This window comes from Erinaceus europaeus, chromosome 11 (genome assembly GCF_950295315.1).
Source record: "Erinaceus europaeus chromosome 11, mEriEur2.1, whole genome shotgun sequence".
Taxonomy (NCBI): Eukaryota; Metazoa; Chordata; class Mammalia; order Eulipotyphla; family Erinaceidae; genus Erinaceus; species Erinaceus europaeus.
Window position 1 is genome coordinate 23,586,310 of NC_080172.1, and position 18,812 is coordinate 23,605,121.

Sequence of the window (18,812 nt, forward strand, 5' to 3'; positions counted from 1 at the left end):
TGGGCCTAGACTTCTAACAGATTACTCTCTCCACCATCACCGGTCATCTTCATCAGGAACAACATCATAAACCCTCTTGTGGACCTCTACAGGACCTCAATATAGAACAGCAATGGTAGGAACTGTCCCACTCTCTGAAGGGAGGCTGCAGCAACGTACTCTGTCTCTCACGGAAGACAGGTCCTGAGATGAGTGCAGCCTATGATGGTCCTAGCTGTGACGTCCAAAATCACAGGGAGGCAGAGGTTATAGAGGCTCCTTTACTAAATATGAATCGACATGGACCCTAGGGCAGATCTATGAGGTTTACAATTTATGGTATTTATATACTTTCTTTGTATCTGGGAGCTACACTCTACCCTGATCCAGCTTTCCAGTCCTATTCTCAGCTCTGACACCATTTCTCAGACAATACTTTCAGCCCACCTGCATGTTATTCTGTGAGCTCAGGCAAAAATTTTTCTTCTTAGGTTTGTGTTGAGAAATCTAATGGTTCTGCCTATGAATGTCAGCTTCTTCCACATTCAGTAGGGTAAACCCTGAGTGGGGGATGAGTAATTTGTTCTGATTTCCCAAGGCTGCTCATCTCACTCCTGTTCTGAGTTGTTATCCAAGTTTTTTGCCTGCCTTTTGCAGACTGCACTGTGGTCTCTGACCACTCTATTGAACTTCCCCAGCTGCTGCCTCACACTTGGTGTGTAGAACTCAAGATGCTTCCCCCAGCTGCTACTGTAGCTCAGAAATCCAGCTGCCTCAGCTCTACAAAGCTCTGCCTGCCACTTTCCATTCTTCTGTCGGTAAACACATGACCACAGACTTTATAGGCTGTGCTGTGAGATTCCAGATAGTTTTTGTTTTTGTTGGTGGTTGTTGTTGTTGTTGTTGTTGTTGTTGTGTGTGTGCTCGTCTTTATAATTTTTTGTCTTTTTATCCAGGGTATGATCTTTCAGTTGCTATTACTCTTTGTCCAAGTACCCGCAAATTATCACCAGTTTTAATCTTTCTTTCTTACCTTATTCCAATACTTCTCTTTCCTTCTGGCACTTCTTATAAAATCCCTGAGAATTTTTTTCCTTTCTTTCCTGGTATTTGGCTTATCATGGACTATTTTGTTCGAATGTTCCTTTCTCACTATTGTCTGACTAAATATTGCCAGTTCTGAGATCTTAAGTGTTATTTTCTCTGAGGTCTTTCCTGACTCTCTTTAGCAGGTTCCATTCACTCCCTCTCCACTCCTTCACTCTCCTTTGCTTATCTATTTACAATACTCATGATGATTGCCATGCCTGTTTATCTGTTCTCCTAGATGACAGATTTCACAGGGCAAGAAATATGTGTTTCTTTTTTATTTTTATTTTATTTATTTGTTTATTTTGCCTCCAGGGTTATTGCTGCGGCTCAGTGCCTGCACTATGAATCCACTGATCCTGGAGGTTATTTTTTCCCTTTTGTTGCCCTTGTTGTCTATTTTTATTGTTACTAATATTGTTGTTGTTATTGCTGTCATTGTTGTTGGATAAGACATAGAGAAATCAAGAGAGGACTGGAAGACAGAGATGGGGAGAGAAAGACACCTGAAGACCTGCTTCATTGCCTTTGAAATTACCCCCTGCAGGTGGGGAGCAGGGGCCTAGAACCTGGATCCTAATGCCGGTCCTTGTGCTTTGTGCCAAGTGTGCTTAACCTGCTGTGTTACTGTCCAGCCCCCGAAACAAATATGTTTTTATCTACTAATCAATTATTGGTGTTTACTAGATATTTTCTGGTACACGGTAAGTAATCATGAAAATATCTGAATATTTATTATAACAGATTTAATGATAGGAAATACATGCATCATCCTAGAAGGCTGATAGATCAAGTAATGAGGAAAGAAATAAATCCTGCATCTGTAGCTCAGTGTAACAATAGACATTCACACACTTGTTTGTAGATATGCACATGTATGCAAACATCTATCCCCTATCCCCAACACACATATTTCAGTGTCCAGCTGTGAGCTCTATTTGATCAAATGTGAGTGTGGGCTTAGTGAGTGAGTGCACTGCTTATTGGTAGAAAGAAGACTAAAAATAACCCACTTTCAAGCAGTTATTATTAACATAGTTTAAGTTATTTTAGACACAAAAATCTATTTCCCAATCTGTCAGATAGAGGTCACTTCAATATAAAATGTTACATATTTTCATTAATTTACACATTTGAAAATATCTTTATTCTTAAAAGATGATTCAACATTTTCTTTCTTTTTTAAAATTTGTTTTCCCTTTTGTTGCCCTTATTGTTTAACATTGTTGTGGTTATTGATGTCGTAGTTTTTGGATAGGACAGAGAGAAATGGAGAGAGGAGGGGAAGACAGTGAGGGGGAGAGAAAGACAGACACCTGCAGACCTGCTTCACCACCCATGAAGTGACTTCTCTGCAGGTGGGGAGCCCCGGGCTCGAACCCGGATCCTTACCCCAGTCCTTGCGCTTTGCGCCACGTGCGCTTAACCCGTTGCGCCACCGCCAGACTCCCAATTCAACATTTTCTAATGACATCTAAAATATGGAAGTCCCATCACTTACTAGACATTTCCTTCAGAAAGTGCAGAATTCCCTGAAAGTTTTTTTTTTTTTTTTTCTCCTTCCAGTATATCACTGATGCTTGGTATTTGCACTAAGAACCCGATGGTCCTGTGGCCATTTAAAAAAATTTTTTTCATAGGCTAGGGAGAAATTGAGAAGGGGAAGACAGATGTGGGGGCGGTGGGGTGGTGCACCTGGTTAAATGCACACATTACAGTGTGCAAGAACCCAGGTTCCAGCCGCTGGTCCCCACCCGCAGAGGGAAAGCTTGACAAGTGATGAAGCAGAGCTACAGGTGTTTCTCTTATCTCTTTTCCTTTCTATCTCCCCTCTCCTCTAAACTTCTCTTTGTCTCAATCCAATAATAAATAAATAAAAATAATTGAAAAAAAAGTTATTTCTTTAAAGAGAGAGAGAGATAGACACCTGCAGACCTGCTTCAGTGCTTGTGAAGCAACCCCCTGTAGGTTGGTTGCCAGGGGCTGGAGACTGGGGGCTTTAACCAGGATCCTTGAACAAGTCTTTGCTTCCTACCCAGTGTGCCACCACCCAAACCCCAGAATCCTCTGACTGTTTAAGAGAATGAATGTTTAAGTGAATGAATTTCTTTTTGTTCTGTTTTCTTGAATATGTTTACTGCTGTCATTAATTACTTACTGCTATTTTTTTTTCTTTTTTGCCATATTGTCAAAAGAGAACGTGAAATAAAGACTCTAAAGTGTGTAAAAGAAAGCAGGGCGACACACAGGCATATGAAAACTGATCCACTTGATCTATCATTAGAGATTTGCAATTTAAAAGTACATTGAGATTGTAATCTTACACCTGTGAGAGTGGCCTGCTTCCAAAGAACAGGAAATGACAGGAATTGGTGAGGTTATAGCGAAAAGGAACTCTGCTATTGTTGGTTGTAGTGTAAACTGATACAGCCCCTGTGGAAGACTGTAGGGAGAGTCCTTAGACAAAAATAATAATAATAAAAAAACTACCTTATGATCTATTGATGACCACTCTTAGGCATTTATCCAAAGGACACTCAAAGACTAACTCAAAGGCACATATGCACATCTCTGTACATAGCTGCATTACGCACAATAGCTAAGTGTGGACGCAGCCTAAACGCCCATTGGCAAATGACTGGATAAAGAAATAATAAGATATGTATTCCATGGAATACTACTCTGCAATCAAGATAATATTATATCCTTTGGGACAAAATGGTTGGAACTGGAAGTGATTATGTTTAGCAAAATAAGTAAGAAGATGAAAGACAACCCCATGGTTCCACTCATATATGGATCTAGAGAACTATACACATGAGCTTGAAAATCAAAAACAAAACAACAAAACCCAGAAACAAACTTATTTTTTTCTAATTTTTAATTTTTAAAAAATTGTTTCTTAGACTTTGGGAGAACCACAGTGATTGTCATCTTTGGAAGGTGGGAGGGTGAGGACACAAAACTTTGGTTTGGTGTTGTGAAATGTTACTGTAATCTTATAATCTTGTAACCCAGTATTAATAACAAATAAAAAAACAGAAATAAAATTCTATAAAACAAAGATAAGTGATGCATGCAAATAAAGAATTTATATCAAGACTAATACAGTAACTGGCTATATTAATAGTCACCTCTGTGCTTAATTTGATATAATATTATAAAATATGTTAAGAAACTAAACAATTTTAATTGCTCTGGTATATAAATTGATCCCAGAAAGCAAATTAGGTACTTCTACAACTAAACTAGCTCTTTAAATTTATATGCATGCAATGTATTAGAGAAATTAATCATTAGCACTCCTCTACTATTAAAGTTAATTTTATAAATTTCCTCAAAATATATCTCAAAACCAGTTTCCAATAAAAACATAACCATTTATACTTAAGTCTTTAGTAGTAGATAAAACTTGTTAAAGTTTTTTTTTAATTACAGTGCTTTTTAGTTTTTTATTTGAACACATGGTTCTTTGACACATCAGTTATTTTTCCTTCTTTCTGCACTACATATGTAGTGAATAACTTTGTGTTTTACCTGTGTTTAAATGTACCCTTGTTGTATAGTGTGTGTGTGTGTGTGTGTGTATATATATATATATATATATATATATATATATATATATATATATATATATCATTGATGGCTGTATCTTCTTTTTTTCTCTCCTGTGCCATATTTATTTTATTGACTAGAAATTTAATAGTGATTTACATAATTGCTAGATAACAGGGTTATATAAGTTCCTCACCCTTCCAACCACAAAAGCTCTATTACGACTCTGTCCCCACAGGAAAACCACCATAGTTCCTCCAAGGTCATAGAGACAGATTGACAACCATATCTTCTCAACAGATTGACTCATGTCAGTTATGAAATTTTCTATTTTTATCACTTACCACCACTTTTTGCATAGGCAGTCACTTTGCGAGATATGAGAATATCAGTTCCTTCAATTTTTTCTATTATAGAGCTAGGGTATCATGCTCTAGACATTGTCTGAACCTTCCTTATCTTCAAAACTGATTGAGTTTATCAAATGCATACTATTAATAGATTCTTCTTTTAAATTCATCCAACTACAATGTATCTTTCTCTTTTTTAAAATTTTTTAAATATTTATTCCCTTTTGTTGCCCTTGTTTTATTGTTTTAGCTATTATTATTGTTGTTGTTGTTGGATAGGACAGAGAGAAATGGAGAGAGGAGGGGAAGACAGAGAGGGGGAGAGAAAGATAGACACCTGCAGACCTGCTTCACCGTCTGTGAAGCGACTCCCCTGCAGGTGGGGAGCCGGGGTTCGAACCGGGACCCTTATGCAGGTCCTTGTGCTTTGCGCCACCTGCGCTTAACCCGCTGCGCTACAGCCCGACTCCCCAATGTATCTTTCATTGGTGAATTCAAACCATTTACAGTTCTGGTGAATGTTGATACACCAGGCTTACTTACTGTTATTCTAGTTTTTGGTTCCTGGTGGTTTTATATATTTGTTGTTTGTTTCTATCAACCTTTTCATGTGGATTAATTTTTTTCATGATGATTTATTTCATATTTTTCTTTCAAGTATCTCTTTTTATATTTGTGTATTTATAACTTTGTGGTTACCATGGTGAGTGTATACAACATTATTTTCAGTGAACTACTTGATTCACTTTCATTTGACTGTAATGTTTTTCCTCACCTTCAATATTTTATTGTTGTTCCCTATTACTGTTATTCATATATTTTGTTCATTATTATTCTTTATCACCTCTCTCAGTGTTTTATGTTCTTTTGTTTCTACTTTCCAGTGCTTCCGATGACTATTTCTTCCAGTGTTATTGGATAGGACAGAATGAAATTGAGAAGGAATGGGGAGGGAAAGTGAAAGATAGATCCTGAAAACCTGCTTCACCTATTGTGAAGCATCTCCCCCTTACAGGTAGGGAGCCAGGGGCTTGAACCTGGATCCTTGCTAGGTCCTTGCACTTAGTACTATGTGTGTGTAATTGGGTGTGCCACTGTCCAACCCCTCCATGTTTAACTCCTTACAATAGTTCTTGTAGGACAGGTCATCTGGTGGTTAAAAAAAAAAAAAGAAAGAAAATGAAAAGAAAAGAAAGAAAGAGAGAAAGGAAGGAAGAAAAGGGAGAAAGTGGGGAGTACGTCATCATATTTAAATAAATTTGCAGTGTAAAGTTTGTTGGATATTGATTTTTTATCTTTAAAACTTTGTACTCTCTCTCTGAGTCTATAGTGCTTTTGATAAAAATCCTGAAAAAACCTAGTAGCATTATCTTTGTATGTTATTTTTCTTTCTCTAACAGACTACTATAGGCTTTTTATTTTTATTTTCTATCTATGGTAAAGAAATCTTTGTATTATTGTAGTTCTTTTTTATATCTTGGAACTTTTTTCTGTGTTTAGCTGGTTTTATCTAATTTGTTGTCATCATGAAAATTCTTAAATTCTTTGTCAATTCTTTATCAATTCTGTATTTTTATGATTGTTCCTTTCTTTTTAGAGATCCATCTTATTTTTACAAAGGTTGCTTGTGACTTTATTTAGCTTACACATCTGGGCTAGATTCTTTGTCTGCCTCTAGGTGGTGCTGTTACCATAGTGTTGGGATTCATCTGTGCTTTTGTGGTCCCCCTCTCTTTGTCCTCAAGAATGCCAATAATGCTCACATTTGTCTTTCTGTTGGAGTCTTCTATTTCATGAATAATTATTTTGTTTTCTTTAAGCCTTTTCTCTCAAGCAGCAATGTGGTGGTTTTATTTCCTACCCTTGATATTCTCTCCTTAGTCTGATCTAGTCTACTTCCTAGGCCTGTTATCTGAGCCTTAACTCTATTCAGAGATTTTGTTGTTGTTTTATTTTTACCGCCAGAGTTATCAAGGTTATAACTGGGCCTCAGTGTCTGCACCACAAATCCACTGCTCCTGGATGCCATTTTTCCCACTTTTTTTAGTTGCTTTTATTGTTGTTGTTATTGTTACCATTGTTGGGTAGGACAGAGAGAAACTGAGAGAGAAGAGGAAGACAGAGAAAGGGAGAGAAAGATAGACACCTTACAGACTTGCTTCACCACTTGTGAAGCAAGCACCTTGCTGGTGGGGAGCCAGGTGATCGAACTGGTATCTTTGAGCCCATCCTTGCACTTTGTGCCATGTGTGCTTAACCCACTGAATTACCACCCAGTCCTCCACCCTGTAGCTCAGTTAGGAGCTTTCTTTGTGCATTTTGTAGCTCTTTAATGAAATGGTCTATGAGTTTTGAATCTGTATCTGTATGTTAAATTTAAACTCTTGAATTGCCTTCATAATGAGTTTTCAAAATTTTATCTCTGACATTTTTCAGTATCTCTGTGGTTTTTATCATTTGTGTTTTCTTCCATGGTTTGGTTACTTCAGAGTTTGTGTGCTTAATGTGGCTTCTGATGTGCAGCCAGCAAGTTGTTCTGTGGCTACACTGTCTTGGAGAGGAAGGGGATTCTATTACATGTCACCAGACAGATTTAGTGCATGTGAGGACAAAATAGGGACTTGCTGCCATGTATCATTTTGTACTCTGGTTCCCAGAAATCTGCTGCCACAACCTAGGCAGACCATATGACTTTAGTTTTCAGCAAACTTTTCCCTGATAAATTCTTTACCTTCTTGTAGTTGACCTTTAGCTCCTCTGAATAGCGACCAAGAGAATGCCAGCTGTCAGCACATGAGGTTTCTTCTGTCCTGAGTATTCCTCCCTCACCCTCTTTCCACCTTTTGGCCATGCACACCTGCACCCACCTATAACAAAGTGAGTTTCTCCAGAAGTCCCTGTTGTAATTTGGTGAGGCTTCATGTGATCTTTCATTCTTTATAGTAGTTTTATTGTCTTGCTACTCAAAGGTTGTAACTAAGTAAAAGTAGCTGCAAAAGATTTTATCTTCAAGGAAATCATCCTTTTCTTCAACCAATACCAAGTGACACAAGATATGCTGATAAAAAATTTTCCTCAGGCAGGGTTAGATAGCATAATGGTTATGCAGTGACTCTCATGCCTGCGGCTGGCTCCAAAGTCTCAGGTTCAATCCCCTGTACCATTATAAGCCAGAGCAGAATAGTGATCTGGTTTTAAAAAATAAATAAATAAAAATAAAATAAAATCATAAAAAAATTTCCTTTTGGCATTCAAACTATTATCAACTTTCACAGTGAAGAATCAGGCTAGTCAGGAAAACAAAGGAATTGAATTTTTCATCTTTTTTCTTCAGCACCCTTTTGTTTTTTGTGTAGGCTATGATTTCAAACTTTACATGAGATGAAAAGCTTTTTTTTTCCTTAAATAGTGTGTTGATTTTATGGAATAACAATAGCATTTGGTTGAGAGTATTCATCTGAAATCTGAAATGCAAATCCTTGCACATGATATAGAGCATCAGCTTAACTGCTAAGTACCCTTAGTTTTTCTAAGAGCAGTTTTAGCTACTCACAAACTTAATACAAATCCATTTGATGGTAGTGACGTTTCCTTCTTATAATTACTCAGAGTACAGATCACTTCTAGCATGACAGCTTTTCTGCTTCCAGAAACTACTAAAACTGTCATGTTTATTCAAAATATGAATTTCTGTGCCTAAGTTATTGAGTCAACACAGTTATTGAGGTCACAGACAATGCTGACTTTCTAATTGTAGTGAAATTAAACCAGTTTGCTAGGAAAAAATAAATCAAAGACAATTTATTTCTAAAGATGGTTAAAATTCCGTGCACATATATATTTCTTCTATGTCAGTAGTGCATTTCATTTGGTTCATATAGTCTTAGTGTAATTGCTGCTTTTCTATTCAAAGCAGAGTGAATTTGCATATGGAAATGTACTTTTATTTTTGAAAATACTGTTGAGAAAAATTTAGATTAAAGGAAGACTTATGTGCCCTTCTAGACTGAATACACTGATTTTAAAATAAGGTTTTTTAAAAATGCTATCATACTAGTGTTATTATCATTCAAATTGGACTTACCTAGCCAGGAAGGTTGCTGAACAGGTAGGATGTATCCTTGCATGAATAAGGACCTGGCACACAATGGAGATATGCTCTGATTCCTCCAGCTCCCAGGAATAAATAAATACATAAATATTTCCAAAAAGTCCTGAATGCTCATCAAACATTGGATTCATTGGGTATATACTGCAAAACACAATATGTTCACAAGTTTTATTATACAGTTAACCCATATTAAACATTGTTGCTGCATTATAGATCAATGAAATGTTTCTTTAATAAAGAAGTTGTTTTTGATATTCTTATTTTAACTTTCTTTTCTTTCCTTCTTTTTTTTTTTTTTGCCTCCAGGGTTATCTCTAGGACTCTGTGCCTGCACTATGAATCCACTACTCCTGGAGGCCATTTTTTCCCATTTTTATTGCCCTTGTTGTTGTTACTGTTATTGTTGCCATAGCTGTTGTTGAATAGGACAGAGAAAAATCGAGACAGGAGGGGAAGGCAGAGAGGGGGAAGAGAAAGATAGACACCTGCAGACCTGCTTCATTGCCTTGGACTCCCCTGCAGGTGGGGGGCCGGTGGCTCGAACTGGCATCCTAATGCCTGTCCTTGTGCTTTGTGCCATGTGCACTTAACCCATTGTGCTACCGCCCGGCCCCCTTATTTTAACTTTCTTATTTGCAAAATGACTTGTGAAACATATACAAATTTTATATACTTATGTATGTATATATAATCACTATTATGTTTATTTATGTATTTTTAGATAGAGATGGAGAAGAAAAAGAGGCAGTGCAGGAGTGAAAAACACAGAGCGCCATAGCTTGCTTTAGTCTTTTGGGTACTAGGCTCAAATTGGGTACTGTGCATGCCAAAGCCGCATACTATCCAAGAGAGCTATAGTTTTTTATAGTTTTGCTGTGAAGGGAATTCAGGAGCTTTTTATTCTTTTCCATTATCATCTTCTAAGATTCTTGGCTAGAGAATATTAGCTTGTAGTGGATCCTGTGCATGCCATCCAGAACCCCGCCCCAGCCCTGCTCCTTTTTGAGAAGGAAGTAGTCACTCCTCCACCTGACAAGAATGTTAATGACTACAGGCACACAGCAGAGTCCTTCCCTTCTGGGGAAATGATTTCAGTTGAAGAGGCCTGTCACATCCAAGGTTATGCTTGTTCTACCCCCAGCTTCAGAGTTTCCTTTGCAATGGGGACCGAGGTCTCTGATAAATTATTTTTCAGTTCAAATTCTCATTTTCTCCTTTATCTTGTTTTTCTCCTCTTCCCTATAAGTATTATTCTCATAGCATCATACAAAAAGCTATTAGAATGCAAATATTTATCTCAAGAGTGTTTTTCAGAGTGGAATTCTGAACATTACATATTCGCTTGTTTATCACAACAGAAACCACTGGCAAGTTGAAGTCAATTGCCATGCTCCATCAAGTCTCAGATTTACGTTATGTTGTCTTCAGTGTCTTGTGATACCTCGACTTATATACACTGTGTTTGTTTTTAAAGATATTTATACAAAGTGTGGTCAGGGCATTGGACTCTCAAGCATAAGGTCCTGAGTTCGGTCCCCGGCAGCACATGTACCAGAGTGATGTCTCTCTCTTGCTATCTTTATCATTAATAAATAAATAAAACCTTTCAAAAAAGTTATTCATACAGAATAATGGTAATAGACAGAAGGAGTGAAAGAAATATTCTTTTTGGAAAAAAATTAATAGCCACCAAACCCTTTGGAATATAACTAAAACATGCCAATTAGCTATCTACAATACAGAGACACCCCCCCCCCCCAACTCTTCATCTGCACTATTCTAGCCTTTAGGTTCATGATTAGTCAACAATTTGTTTGGCTTTATATGTTTACTCTCTTGTCAGCCATCAGGTTCCAGATGCTAGCATAATGCCAACCAGACTTCCCTGGACAGACAACCCCACCATTGTGTCCTGGACCTCCAATTCCCAAGAGCCCTTCCCCACTAAGGAAAGAGAGAGATAGGCTGGGAGTATGGATCAACCAGTCAACACCCATGTCCAGCGGGAAAGCAATTACAGAAGCCAGACCTTCCACCTTCTGCATCCCACAATGACCTTGGATCCATACTCCCAGAGGGTTAAAGAATGGGAAAGCTATCAAGGGAGGGGATAGAATATGGATTTCTGGTGGTGGGAATTGTTTGGAGTTGTACCCCTCTTATCCTATGGTTTTGTCAGTGTTTCCTTTTTATAAATAAAAAAAAAGAAAATGAAATATTCTTTTTCTCCTGAATTATGCATCTGAAAATAACAAAAGTTAGGGATGGTAGGAGGAGGATGGAGAGACAATAAAGGATAATGCAAAGCAGATCTTTTCTTCTTCTGCTAGCGTTTGCCCTTCTTCCGTAGCCAGTCAACAGCATCAGGTTGAGCCTGATGTAAAGTTTGGAGACCTCCTTTGAATCTGGAGAGGTGGCAGTCATTGACTATGTGGGCCATAGTCTGTCTGTAGCTGCAGGGGCAGTTCGGGTCATCTCTGGCTCCCCAGCGATGGAACATAGCGGTGCACCAGCCATGGCCTGTTCGATAGTGATTGAGGAGGGCCCAATCATAACGTGCTAGGTCAAAGCCGGGTTGACACTCGCAGGGGTCTGTGATGAGGTGTTTGTTCTTTACCTCGGCTGACTGCCAACTCTGTTTCCAAGAGTCTGGAACAGAGAAGTTCAGTGTAGGTGTAGGAGACCAGATTGGGTGACGAGACATCAAGCGTTGGACAGGGTGGGTGAAGATATCCGCGTATATTGGCAGGTCCGGTGGAGCATAGATGAGGGAAATGAACTTAGATGATGCCGCATCCCGACGAATATCTGGCGGGGCGATGTTGCTAAGAACTGGCAGCCATGGAACCGGGGTGGAACGGATGGTTCCAGAAATGATCCTCATGGAGGAATATAATTTGGAATCGACCAAGTGGACATGGAGGCTACGGAACCATACTGGGGCACAGTATTCTGCAGTGGAATAGCATAATGCCAGGGATGATGATCGTAGTGTGGAAGCGCTCGCGCCCCATGAGGAGCTGGCCAGTCTTGCAATGATGTGATTCCTCGCGCCCACCTTTGCTGCAGTTTTTATGAGATGTTCGTGAAATGACAGGGTGCGATCGAGAGTAACGCCAAGATAGACTGGCTGGGCTTCATGCCGGATTCTCGCATCGTCAAGCTGCACATTAAGCTCACGCAAGGCCGAGGCATGGTGTAGATGGAAAACAGATTTTTTTGCAGTGCTAGGGATTAGTCGCCATTTTTTACAGTAATCAGATATCAGAGATAATGTCTTTCGTGAGTGTTTCCTAGAGGATGCCGAACTTTGATGCCTGAGTTGCACAGCAGATGTCATCGGCATAGATGAACTTCCTTGAAGAAGTTTCTGGGAGGTCATTGATGTAAATATTAAATAGCATAGGAGCCAGAACAGAGCCCTGGAGGAGGCCACTTGAGACAAGTCTCCATCTGCTAGACTTGTCACCCAGATGCACCCGGAATCTTCTGTTTTGGAGAAGAAACGATATAGTGTTGGCCACCCATGGAGGCAGGCATCTTGAGATCTTGACTAGGAGACCACGGTGCCAGACCATGTCATAGGCTGCTGTGAGATCAACAAAGACAGCACCCATCTTTAAATTCTTCTGGAATCCATTTTCAATGTAAGTTGAGAGGGCCAGGGCTTATTCGCAGGTAGATCTTCCTGGGCGGAAACCAGCTTGGGCGGGTGATAGGAATTTCTCTGTAAGATGAGAAATATGTGACAGAAGCAGCCTCTCAAGGAGTTTGTAACACACGGAGAGGAGAGAAATTGGTCTATAGGTGGTGGCCAGTGTTGGGTCTTTCTTTGGTTTCAAAACCGCTATAATCTTCGCATGACGCCAAACTTTGGGCATAGACTCAGATTCCAAGATGTGGGACAGGAATGAAGCAAGCCACTTCTTTGCTGCGGGACCCAGGTTAAGAATGAGTTCTGGGGTGATGTTATCATAGCCAGCAGCTGTTCCTGGTTTAACCCTCTTCAAAGCATCTTCCAGTTCAGACAGTGTAAAGGGAGAGAGTTTTGGAGATGGACAAAATAACCGGAAGTGGGATAACTGAAGGATTGCTCTGTAATTGATTTTTTTTTAAAAAAACTTATTTAGAAGGTGGTGTTCAAAAGAGGGGGGGGAGAAAGAAAGAATGAGTAGAGAATGAGAGAGGTGGAAAGGAAGAGAGAGAAAAAGAGGGAGAAGAAGAAAAATAGAGTAAGAGAGAGGAGACACAGCAATGCTCAATACATATGAAGTCCCCTCCCCGCCCCCATTCCCAATGCTGTTCCTAGTGCTCCTGTGTGACAATGGGGCTCAAACCCAGGGTTTCATATATGGTAAAGCACTAGATTTCCGTTTGAGCTATCTCCTGGCTGTAGTTCTGTATTTTGATTCTGATGTTTGTTAATCTGTTTACACAGTAAAACAAGATAGAATTATATACATATATTGTACTTATTGAATTTATTACTTTTGGTGCAAATCATTTCCTTGGGATTGAGAGAAATAACACAGAGATTTACACAACTGAATCTTATATCTGGGGCAGAGGGCCATAACATAGCATAGTGGTTATGCCAACAGACTCTCATGCCTGAGGCTCCAAAGTCCCAGGTTCAATCTTCTGCACCACCTTATGCCAGAGCTGAGTGGTAATCTGTTCCTTAAAAAACAAAAAAAATCTTATGTCCCACATTAAGTACCTGACACCATTAAAAGCCAGAGCTATGCAGTACCGGGGTGGGGGGTTGTATAATTGTCTTTCTTTTAATTATGGTAGTGTCTATACAATATCCTATTATTTCTTATGAAAAAATGACAAGAGCACCACTCTGATTTTACATGTGATGCTGGGGATTAAACCCAGGACCTTGTGAATATAAAACATGTACTCAACTGCTGAACCTCACTTTGCTCATTTTGAAATTGTATTGGGAGTCAGGCGGTAGCGCAGAAGGTTAAGGGCACATGGCACAAAGCGCAAGGACAGAAGTAAGGATCCAGGTTGAGCTCCCCGCTCCCCACCTGCAGGAAAGTCCCTTCACAAGCGGTGAAGCAGGTCTGCAGGTGTCTACCTTTCTCTCCCCCTCTCTGTCTTCCCCTCCTCTCTCCATTTCTCTCTGTCCTATCCAACAATGATGACATCAATAACTACAACAATAAAACAAGGGCAACAAAAGGGAATAAATAAATAAATATAAATAATAGAAATTGTATTAGGTAACTGTATATGATACAATTGTTGGGGAAAATTGGTTGAAACATACTTGGAAGTTTATATATTTCGAATTAGGTCTTCAGCTGTAGTTTGTCTGAATGGAAAAAGTAAGAGGTAGAATTTACAGGATAAATAATTTAATCTAGAAAAATAAATTCTAAGGGAATAGTACAACACTGTGCCTTGCTTTTTCTGTTTTTGTTTTTAACCTGTTGAAAGCCAGTGCTTATCTTTATCCTCATTTAAGGTTATCACTAAGGGAAAAAAAAAACCCTCAAGTTGCATTGAATAGTTTTTGAGGATAACAGATGTGAGTCTTTCTGAGCAAAACTACAAGTAGTTAAATATTATAATTTTATACCTGGAGACCTTAAAAAATGAAATTTCAAGGAGTCTTTTCAGAGAGGAACTAGCATAGATGTGTAAATGAAACTATAGTAAATTATTGAAGATGCTGTGATATGAACATTTAAGATCACTTAATCCAAATCAAATTTCTTTCAAAGTTTGGGCCACTAAACTGATTATATGTTTCATTACTAAAGTGCTTCTTGACTTACTTTTCCTTTACTCATGTTTTTAAATTAAAAAAGAGAGAGCTAGGTGATGGATCACTCAGTAGAACATAATTGAAACTCCAGATCCCCACCTGTAGGTGAATAGTGTTGCTCTCTGTATTTGTTTTCCTCAATATCCCTTTCTATCTATATCTGTCTCTCACATTCATATATATATATATATATATATCTGACATATATTTCAAAGCCTTTTGTAGGCTTCTTCAGGTGCCCTCACTGTGAACTAGTAAGGAATACTCCGCTCTTTGAGGGAGGCTGGGTCATCCTACTTTTCCACTTGAGAAAACTGATCCTGAAATGAGTGCAGCCTAGAATATTCCCAGTTGTGACAATGGACTGCAAACACAGACTGATAGGAACTCAGAGGCTATACAGGCTCCTGTGCTAAACATGAATAGATGTGGGCCCCAGGTCAGATTGACATGGTTAATAGTTAATTGTAGTTATGTATTTTCTTCAAGTTTGGGAGCTACTCTCTGACCTGATCCAGATTTCAAGTCTTATTTTCTACTCTGACACCATCTACCCAGACCATATTTATTTTTAGTCCACCTCCCTATTAGCTGTCAATCTCCAGCAAAAATTACCACAGTCATGGGACCCTAGGAACGTACCTAAAATAGATTTTATAGCTTCTATTTACCCTAAAACCCTTATTCCCATCTGCTCTATTTCTATTTTATGGTTCCTGTTCATTAAACATTTTGTCCTGCTTTATATCTTACTGAATTTCAGCCACCAAGTTGTGGATGCTACTACTACCTTCTTGGGCAAATGACCTCACCAGTGTGTTCCAGAATCTCACCTCTCCAGAGTGCTACCCCATTAGGGAAAGATAGAAACTGGCTTGGAATATGAATCAACTTTCCCACACCCACGTCCAGTGGAGAAACAATTAAAGAAGCCAGACCTTCCGCCTTCTGTCCCCTATAAAGAATATTGGTCTATACTTTCAGATGAAAGAAATGTTAGAGAAAGATGACAAGAGGATTCTGAACCCCAATTCCATCAGTATCCAGAGAGAGAGAAAAAGAAAAAAAGGGGGGACTAGAAGTAATAGGTATAACTTAGAAAGAAAGAGAAGTGGTGTATTGCACCAAAGTCAAAGACTGTGGTCACAAGGAATGTTCAGATCCTGGAACATGATGGCAGAGGAAGACCAGGGTGGGAGGGGGTTAGATTGTTATGTGGAAAACTGAGAAATGTTACACATGTACAAACAACTATATTTTATTATTGATTGTAAACCATTAACGGAAGAGAAGGTGAGACTATAGGAAAAATGGGCAAATATGTATAAGTATAGACAGGTAGTTATAGAAATAAATGTCAACCTATATCTGTGATCTTGGGAGAATTAATTCAGCTTCTGATGGAAGGAATGGGGACACAGAACTCTGGTGGTGGGAAAGGGGTGTAATTGTACCCCTGTTATGATTTTGTAAATCAATATTAAATCATTAATAAAAATTGTTTTTGAAAGGATGTAGATTATAGAAGGAAGTCATGTAGGCACTGAGCCCCACTGATAACTCTGTTAGCACAAAAACAAATAAATGAAATAAATTTTCAAAAGCATAAGCCAGTCATTGCCTTTTATTTTTATTTTATTTCTTTATGTCATTGCTGTGGAGATATCATTCTAAACTGATATTTTTGATAGATAGAGACAGACAGAAAGATGGAGAGAAAGAAATCTGCAACATCAAATCTTCCTTCAGTGCAGTGGGGAACAGGCCTGTAGCTAGGTTGTGTGCAGGGCAAAGCAAGGGCACTATTCATGCAATCAATCTTATCAGTGAAAATAGCGTCTTTCTTATTGCACTGATTATTAAAAACTTAACTTTAGTGAAGAAAAAGTGTCTACTTATTGGCTCTTCAGCTAATATGATATCAACATACTATTAGAAACCTGTATTGTCTCATTGTGTAAGAGCTATTAGTCTGCCATTTTTAATGGTTAGAGAACTCTTCATTTTTATAAATTTTTTATTATCTTTAGTTATTAATTGGCTAGAGACAGTCAGAAATTGAGAGGAAAGGTGAGGCAGAGAAGGAGAGAGATAGAGAGACATCTACAGTCCTGCTTCACCACTTTTGAAGCTTTCCCCCTGTAAGTGAGGACTAGGGGTTTGAATCCAGGTCCTTGCACCACCATTATTAACATGTGCTGTTAACCAGGTGCACCACCACCCACCCCCTAGAAAGCTCTTAAAAATGACTGAATCCAATGTGTGTGTGTGTGTGGGGGGGGGGGTGACAAGAACATGAACAATTCATGAAAGGGAAACTACAAGTGAAGTCTAAACATACAAAAAGCAAAGCCTCAGCAGTTAAAAAAAAAAAGAAATTAAAACATTAACTGATAGTGTTTCCTACTTCTTAAAATGGCAGAGAAACAGAGTTGTTGGATAGGACAGAGAGAAATGGAGAGAGGAAGGGAAGACAGAGAGGAGGAGAGAAAGATAGACACCTGCAGACCTGCTTCACCACCTGTGAAGCGACCCCCACTGCAGGTGGGGAACTGGGTGCTTGAACCGGGGGCTCGAACTGGGATCCTTAAGCCGGTCCTTAAGCTTTGCGTCATGTGCGCTTAACTCGCTGTGCTACCGCCCAACCCCCAATAATGTATTCTTAAAAACAAAATAATAATTATTTTGCAAGTTTCTAAATTATAGAAATGAGGCATATATCCAAAAGACATTGAAGCACTGATATGAAAGGAATTATACACTCTAACGTTCATAGCTACACTATTTATAATAGCCAAAATATGGAGGTAACCTAAAAGCCCCACGGTAGACGACTGGATAAAGAAATTATGTGATATATAGTCAAGTGAGTACTACTTTGAAATAAAAAATTATGGGGGTAGGGCGGTAGCACAACAGGTTAAGCGCACTTGGAGAGCAAAGCACAAGGACCGGCCTAAGTATCCCAGTTCGAGCCCCAGGCTCCCTACCTGCAGGGAAGTCCATCAGGACCTATGTATCTCTTGAACTTTGTGAGAACCATGTCAGGGGTTTCTGTGTGTATGTGTGTGTTCACATAGAATGTTTGTTGGTGACAGATATTATGTTTTATACATACCACTTGTATATATAAATGATGATCCTGATTTACTCTATTCTTAACAGTTCTTGGCTTTGTGTACTGATGTAAACAATCATAATAGTTCAGGATACATATATTGTATGAATAATGTTTCCTGCTATTATTAGGCACTGAATTATAACTTGTTAGTACCCCAGCCTTGACAATAGTGCAAAACTGCAGAGAACAACACAATAATAAATAAAATTAAAAAATAATAGCTTTCTAGTAAGATATTATTACATTACACAGAGATTAAAATAGAAATGAACAGAGAAGATTTGTACATAGTCTCAAAACTCAGTGACTACATCAGTACACCTTAACTTCTACTTTCATATGATTTCCTTTGCTTCTGTTTGCTAAACCATAACCGGCTTATCCTCTTCTATCTGAAAATTGGTAGCTGGGTAATCTAGTAGATTTATTGTTTCACTTTCTTCACAAGATTGTTTCTCTACTGAATATTAATAGGAGCTCATAGGATTTCAGGATTGTGCCATATCACACATAACATAACTTAGTTTGAACCCACAATTCTAGTGTTATTTTATCCTTTAAGTAGATTTTTAAATTGTTTTATATTTATTTATTTTTCCTGTTGTCGCCCTTGCTTTTCATATTGTGGTTGTTATTGATGTCATCATTGTTGGATAGGACAGAGAGAAATGGAGAGAGGAGGGGAAAACAAAGAGGGGGAGAGAAAGACACCTACAGACCTACTTCATCTCCTGTGAAGCAACTCCCCTGAGGTGGGGAGCCAGGGACTCAAACCTGATCCTTACACCTGTCCTTGCGCTTTGCATCACTTGTGCTTAATTT